We start from the raw sequence: 5,720 nt of genomic DNA, 5'->3' as shown, positions 1-5,720 counted from the left end.
AAAAAAAAAAAAAAAAAAAAAAAGTCATAGTTTTTTTCCTCTTCTGTGTGTCTTTGTGTAAAATTTCTTAAGGGATATTTTTAATTAAGTTGTTTTATGTCTCTGTTAAGTGCCATACTTAATTTACATAGACACTTAAAACATGGCTTTTAAGACACTGGTTTTCACTTTTAAGATCTGAGAGGCACAAGCAATTTTTTTTTGCCCCTGAATGCATGCTGAGAAAATCTACTCTTTATCCTTTGGAACTGTCACTTGGAGCCAATGGCCTTCTTACACACCAGTGTTAAGATTTTCTGTAGTTCTTTGCACATGGTACAGGGAAAAGTTGGATTTAATAGTTATAATCATGTTGGCCTCACTTAATTGAGATTAGGAAATGCCCAGCTTCATCTGGGAACTCAAAAGAGAAGTTGTTTCTATGTTCTGCCACTACCACCTCCACCTACAACACACACACACGCACACACACATATGCACACACAGGCCTTGCTATGGCGTTTTTTCCCTATTTTTAATTTTTTCTTATATTTATATGATTTTTTTCTGAATATGTCTACTTTTTGAATTCATACTTTTCGTTTTTTTTTTTTTTTTTTTTTTTTTTTTTTTTTGAGACGAAGTCTTGCTCTGTGGCCCGGGCTGGAGTGCAGTGGCCGGATCTCAGCTCACTGCAAGCTCCGCTTCCCGGGTTCACGCCATTCTCCTGCCTCAGCCTCCCGAGTAGCTGGGACTATAGGCGCCCGCCACCTCGCCCGGCTAGTTTTTTGTATATTTTAGTAGAGACGGGGTTTCACCGGGTTAGCCAGGATGGTCTCGATCTCCTGACCTCGTGATCCGCCCGTGTCGGCCTCCGAAAGTGCTGGGATTACAGGCTTGAGCCACCGCGCCCGGCCGAATTCATACTTTTCAAATGTCTTTCTTTTCTACTTTATTGGCTAGTATGTCTCAACCTCTTCTTAACCTGAGAGTTACTCTTATGTAGAACTAAAACGTTTTAAAAAATTCTCAGCTGGGCACAGTGGTGCACGCCTATAATCCCAACACCTTGTGAGGCCAAGGCAAGATAATTGTTTGAGCCCAAGAGTTTGAGACCAGCCTGGGCAACATGGTGAGACCCTGTCTCTGAAAAAAAAAAAAAAAAATTTAAATTCACTAGGCGTGGTGGCATGCAACTGTAGTCCCAGCTACTCAGGAGGCTGAGGTGGGAGGATCACTTAAGCCAGGGAGGTCAAAGCTGCAGTGATCTGTGATTGTGTCACTGTATTCACCTGGGCAACAGAGTGAGACCTAGGCTCCAAAAATATATAAAAATAAAATAAATTCTCTCAAGTCAGTTAACTTTAAGGTGTCAATATCCAGGGTATTACCTTGCTCTCAGTGACTTTAAGCATGTAAAGAGATACCTGAATTCAAGCTTTGAGGATCATCTGGTGACTCAGCACTTGATATATTTAAAGATATCAATGTGTCCTTTGAAGCTGTAATGGACTGTGAGGTAATCTGAAGGTCCAGAAAACTAAATACATGTTAGTTACTGGAAGAATAACTTAGTCTTGGAGAAACAAAAGAGTTTTAAGTGAACGTCTTCAGAAATCTTGCTATTAACTTTTTCTGCTGTAGTTAATCACACCATTTGGAGGACATTTGGATATGAACATGTAAAGGAATACAATATCTTTATTCAGAAAATAAGGGGAAAATCAGGCAAAGAAAAAAGTAGAAATAATATTTATTTATTTTTATTGTTATTTTGAGACTGAGTTTCACTCTGTCACCCATGCTGGAATGCAGTGGCTCCATCTCAGCTGACCACAACCTCTGCCCACTGGGTTCAAGCAATTCTTGTGCCTCAGCCTTCTGAGTAGCTGGGATTACAGGCACTTGCCACCATGCCCGGCTAATTTTTGTAGTTTTATTAGAGACCGGGTTTCACCATTTTGGCCAGGCTGGCCTCGAACTCCTGACTTCAAGTGATCCACCCGCCTCAGCCTCCTAAAGTGCTGGGATTACAGGTGTGAGCCACTGTGCTGGCTATATTTATATCAGTGTTTACATAGTGCTTAATATTTTACAAAACATGTTCATTTGCAATGTCACCTCTGACCCTCACCATACCCCAGTGTTGTAAACAGAGAAATATTCATCCCATTCTATAAACTTCAGAGAAAACTGAAGTTAAATGACTTACTCAGGCTGGGCATGGTGGCTCACACCTGTAATCCCAGCACTTTGGGCAGCTGAGGCAGGAGGTTTGCTTGAGCTCGGGAGTTCAAGAACAGCCTGCGCAACATAGCAAGACCTCGTCTCTACTAAAAATTGAAATAAATTAGGTGGGCGTGGTAGAGCACAGCTGTAGTCCCAGTTATTTGGGGGGCTCAGGCAGGAGAATTGCTTGAGCCAGGGAAGCCAAGACTGCAGTGAGCCATGATCATGCCACTGTAGTCCAGCCTGGGCAATAGAGTGAAAACCTGTCTAAAAAAAAAAAAAAAAACTAATTAATTAAATTAATTTTTAAAAATGACCTACTCAAGCTCAAATGACTCCTAAAAGCTGAAATACAGCTAAGGCCTAAGGCTTCTGCTGTAGGTAAAAGTTTCCACTGCAAGGGAGAAAAGATAAATAAGAAGGAAAAAATATGAGCAACGAGAAAATAAAGCTAACTGGTTTTATTCAGTATAATGAGCGATTGTTGAGTGGTTATTTTTAAAGTCTATATGCTTCCCCAAAGATTTTACAATCCCATGATGATATTTAAGAAACTGGGCATTTCTCCATCAGCCAGGAAGGACATTGATGTTGAGAACAATAACTACCATGGCTTCCACTGTTTTGAAGAAATTTCAGATGCATAGACTTCTGGCCGGGTGTCTGTGATTTCATATTGTCAGAGCATTTCTTGTAATGCTGTGGGTTGCAGCTCTTTTGAAGTTTACATGGCTGAACCAAGAAAGAAGATATATGCAGATTTCTACAGAAACTATGATTCCATGAAATATTTTGAAGAGATGAAGAGGGCTGGTATCTTTCAGAGTGCGAAGTGATTTTGGAATGTTAAGAATGTTTTGGGATTGAGTTCCTCAGAAGTTTGTCACTGACCTGTGTTCCTGAACTATGAAACATGAATATGTGGGCTAAGGAATCATTCGTACTGATAAATAAACAATTATAAATTTTGAAAAAGGAACTGAGGAAACTGGGTTAACTCAACACGTGTTGTCCTTTTTATCGTCCGTGTAATGCAGCTAATTACACGTGTAATGCAGTATTCATTCATAAAGTTGTGGGAGGATTAAAATGAGACAATATATGACAAGTACTCAACGTTAGTTGTTATTGAGGATGTTGTTATTTTAATCAGGATGGACAAAATTCTAGATAAAGAGAAGATATGCATTTTCATGCTATTATAATCAGCCAACTACAAATTCTCTTTCTTCAGTTCTTTTTTCTAGAGAATGAAGGCAATATTCCTTTCTAGTTGCCTCCTTCACAGAAAAAATTCACCAGAATGAATCATGTTCTCAGCACCGTCTTCTTGTAGAAATACAAGAAGATCCTGCAACCATTTTTCTCTTCCAGTCTTTCTCCTTGCCATTCTGAGCAAAGCCATACTGCAGGGTGGTAGAAAGGGTATATGAATGGTCATTCATTCAGACTTACGTGGCTGTCTGCAATTTAAGAGTTCAATGGCTGAACTGGAAAGAACAGCCAGCATGATTTTATTGTTTTCTGAGATTCGTATGAACAGCTCACACTATCTATGAGAGATTCATTGAGATGGCAATGCACCTGTCATCTAAGGAACAGACAGATTATTTTGCTGAGGATGAGCATAGTCACTAGCCTATAAGAGGTTTCTCCACAAGAATATGCTTCCTCAGCCGGGCACAGTGGCTCACGCCTGTAATCCCAGCACTTTGGGAGGCCGAGGCGGGCGGATCACGAGGTCAGGAGATCGAGACCATCCTGGCTAACACGATGAAACCTCGTCTCTACTAAAACTGCAAAAGTTAGCTGGGCGTGGTGGCGGGCGCCTGTAGTCCCAGCCGCTCAGGAGGCTGAGGCAGGAGAATGGCATGAACCCGGGAGGCGGAGCTTGCAGTGAACCGAGATCGCCCCACTGCACTCCCGCCTGGGCCACAGAGGGAGACTCTTGTCTCAAAAAAAAGAAAAACCAAAACAAAAAAGAGAATATGCATCCTCAAAATGTACTTGCAAGACTGTTGAGACTACTGCTTACCTTAGACATGATCCCACTTTGGCCCAAAGATCCCACTCTGCCAGTGGGTGACCTGTTGTTCAAGGGCATATCACATGAGCAGGTGAGCATTCTTATTAGTGTCCCCGAGCAGCTATCAATTCACAATTATAGCATGAATGTTGACTAAATCAGAGACCATGCAAACCCACCTACACCCTGTGACATCAGCATGTGATTCTATTCTGCCCTTCCTGATTTGAGATGCTTTAGGAATGATGTAACTTGGCAAAGAAATCCTAAGTCAAAAATTTTTTTATCATAATCTCAGATCAACTAAGAGTGATGCCAATCAACCCATGAATGTAATGTTTCTCACATGTGGATTCTATAATTAGTGCTTACTAATAGAGTTTTCTTCAAGTTACTGAAATGAGTTTACAAACTTTAGGTAGCTCAGGACCCTACCCTCATATATATGTGAGATTTCATTTTTATAAATGCCACTGTCAAAGGGTCAGATGTTGCTTTTTATTCTCATTGCTAGGATGGTTAAAAGCAACATTTTGAGCATCACAGAGCAGAGCAGTCCAGTCAAATTTAATCCAGTCAGTTTAGGATCATACCATTAGAGAACAGTTCCGCACTCTTTTCTAATTCCTCTTTTGTTTCTGGATCATAATTAAAATAATATAGAAACAATCTTATTAATAAAGCTTGAATTATATTTGTCTGTATTGAGCTGGCCTTTCATCTTTCTGTCACACAACCTTAAAAGATCTCTTATGATTTATTTATTTATTTATTTATTTATTTATTTATTTATTGTTTTGAGATGGAGTCTCTGTCCCCAGGGCTGGAGTGCAGTGACACGATCTTGCCTCACTGCAACCTCCGCCTCCCAGGTTCAAGCAATTATCTGGCCTCAGCCTCCCAGGTAGCTGGGATTACAGGCATGCACCACCACACCGCATTAATTTTGTACTTTTAGTAGAGATGGGGTTTCACTACGTTGGCCAGACCGGTCTCAAACTCCTGACCTCAAGTGATCTGCCCACCTTGGCCTCCCAAAGTGTTGGGATTACATACGTGAGCCACCATGCCTGGCCTCTCTTATGATTTGTTAACTATTATCTTTACGTTTTCCTGCGTGACATTAAATTATACAATCTTTGAAATTTTACTGTATACTTTCTTTTCCAAGTTAGTGTTAAAACTTCCCCTTACAGAGCCAGGTGTGGTGGCCCATGCCCGTAATCCTAGCAATTTGGGAGGCTGAGGTGGGCAGATCACTTGAGATCAGGAGTTCCAGACCAGCCTAGCCAACATGGTGAAACCCCGCCTCTACTAAAAATATAAAAATTAGCTGGGCATGGTGGTGGGTGCCTGTAATCCCAGTTACTCAGGAGGCTGAGGCAGGAGAATTGCTTGAACCTGGAAGGCAGAGGTTGCAGTGAGCTGAGATTGAGCCACCACACACTCCAGCCTGGGTGACAGTGCAAGACTCTGTTTAAAACAA

The sequence above is a fragment of the Rhinopithecus bieti genome, unplaced genomic scaffold (genome assembly GCF_001698545.2).
Source record: "Rhinopithecus bieti isolate Rb0 unplaced genomic scaffold, ASM169854v2 scaffold_11842, whole genome shotgun sequence".
Lineage (NCBI taxonomy): Eukaryota > Metazoa > Chordata > Mammalia > Primates > Cercopithecidae > Rhinopithecus > Rhinopithecus bieti.
The sequence above is the reverse complement of the archived record's forward strand: the minus strand, read 5'-3'. Positions refer to the sequence as shown.